Source organism: Otolemur garnettii, unplaced genomic scaffold (genome assembly GCF_000181295.1).
Source record: "Otolemur garnettii isolate 467f Iridium unplaced genomic scaffold, OtoGar3 scaffold00102, whole genome shotgun sequence".
Taxonomy (NCBI): Eukaryota; Metazoa; Chordata; class Mammalia; order Primates; family Galagidae; genus Otolemur; species Otolemur garnettii.
Window position 1 is genome coordinate 2,622,069 of NW_003852497.1, and position 2,385 is coordinate 2,624,453.

Sequence of the window (2,385 nt, forward strand, 5' to 3'; positions counted from 1 at the left end):
AGGGTTTCCCTGACTCCGTCTGAGACTTACAAGCATTCATATTAGGTAAGCTCTCTAGACTGGGATTCCATTCCTGTTTCTGTGATAGGGTCTCCCATTTTTTTAGGGCTGAGCAAGGGAGAGGAATGACCATTAGTAGGCCAAGAATGGAGAAGAGAAGGCATTCTTATACCTCTTTTCCATCACAATGGAAGTGGTAGCAGTCCATCAGAACAACCGTCTGAGTGTTCACATGTTATAATAATCTCTGCCCTTACCGTAACAGTGCCTGGAACTTCAAGTCCAGAACTTGACTGAGCCTGCACAGTCCCCTTCTGCACGGAAGCTGACTTTGGGGCTATCAGTCTTTCCCTCAGCAATAACCACATCTCCTTATCCTTTAATTCTGTTCAGAACCAGGCCACACGGTGTGAGTGGTGGTTGAGTGAGAGAAGCTTCGTCTGTATTTACAGCTGCTCCCCATCCCTGGCATCCCGGCCTGAGCCCCACCTCCCGTCAGATCAGTGGCAGTGTTAGATCCTCATAGGTACAAGAACCCTACTGTAACCTGTGCATGTGAGGGATCTGGGTTGCAGCTCCTTATGGGAATCTAATGCCTGATGATCTGAGGAGGAGATGTCATGCAGCTATATCATCCTAAAAGCATTTCCCCACCACCAAGTCTGTGCAAAAATTGTCTTCTTTCAGGAAAAACAGGTCCCTAGAGGCCAAAGAGGTTGGCAGCCCGGCCTCACTTCCTAATATTTCCTGTGCATATCCCCCCTCCACTCCTGCCAGACTCAGACCCTTTCCTCCAAACCACAGAATGGTTTGTGCCTTGACCTATAGCCAGGAATAAGCCTGACATGTATTAGAAATGGAATAATTAAAAAGAGAGTATGGGAAGGCCAAGGCAAGTAGATTTCCTGAACTCACGGGTTCAAGACCAGCCCGAGCCAGAGTGAGACCTCATCTCTAAAAATAACCAGGCATTGTGGTGGGCGCCTCTAGTCCCAGCTACTTGGGAGGCTGAGGGAAGAGAATTGCTTGAGCCCAAGAGTTTGAGGTTGCTATGAGCTGTGATGCCACGACACTCTATCAAGGGCCAGAAAGTGAGACTGTCTCAACAAAAATAATCAATTAATTAACAGAAAGAGAGTAAGTTCTCTGCCTGGTTTGCTCCAAAGAGGAGAAGGGCAAAGGGGAAGTGCAGATCATGGTTTAATTGCTGAGGCAGGGTAGCCGTTCTTACCTACTTCTATGCCGACCTCTGCTCCTTCTTTTTCTCATGGCTTAATCACAAGACAATTGATAAAGTGTATGTGGGAGGATTATCCCGTATCCTGGAAGGGTAACTCAGACATTCCACATTATACACAGCTGGTCACTAGCACCTTTGCCAGCAGCAAATCCCCCCTCCCCACCTACCACCTTATCACAGGCAAATAAACCCCTGGACCAGTGGTGGCTGGAATAGTCACAGTCTACTAGTTAGTGCTTATTGCCGGGAAAAGCCACCAAAAAATGACAAGAAAGACAAAGTCCCCAAACAGAACTTTATCTTCTCACTATTCTGGAGGCTAGAAGCCTCAAACCAAGCTGTTGGTGGGCTGTGCTCCCTCCAGAGGCTCCAGGAGAGAATTTTCTTGATTTTACCAGATCCTGGAAGTTCCCGGGGTTCCTTGGCTCCCCGCAGCACACCTTGAGGCTCTGCCTCCATCTCCACAGGGCTTTATTCTCAATGTTTGTGTCTTTTTCCTCTTCTCTTCTAAAGATGCTGGCCATTAAATATAGGGCTACATCAACCCAAGATACTCTCGTCTCAAGATTCTTCCTTACATCTGTGAAGACCTACTTTCCAAATAGTCACATTGACAGGGTCCAAATGCACATATCTCGTGTGAGAGGTGCTATTCAGCCCGCCTCCTCGGGTAGATGATTGGCTCCCATTTCTAATGGGCCACAGTTGTCCCTTCCATCTTCTCATAGTGTGCTGTTAAAGTCCAGGCACAAAACCACTACAGGAAGGATCTGAAACAGAGGTGCAGCTCTGTTTCACAATGTGCTGCTATGATTCAGACTCATCACGGTAGAGGCTGTGAAAGATAATATTGCAATAGATGATATTACAGCAACTGCATATACTGTTTTCTTTTCGTATTTTCATATTGAAGAAGTTCTAGCATTTTCTTTTCCTTCCTTCCTTTTTGTTTCAGAGTCTTACTGTGTTGCTCAGGCTAGAGTGCCATGGCTTTAGCCTAGCTCACAGCAACCTCAAACTCCTGGGTTTAACTTCCCTCCTCACCCCTCCCTTCCTCTCCCCTTCCCTTCTCTTTCCTTTCCTTTCCTTTCCTGTCCTCCTGCCTCAGCCTCCTGAGTAGCTGGGAGGACAGCTGCCTGAAGGCC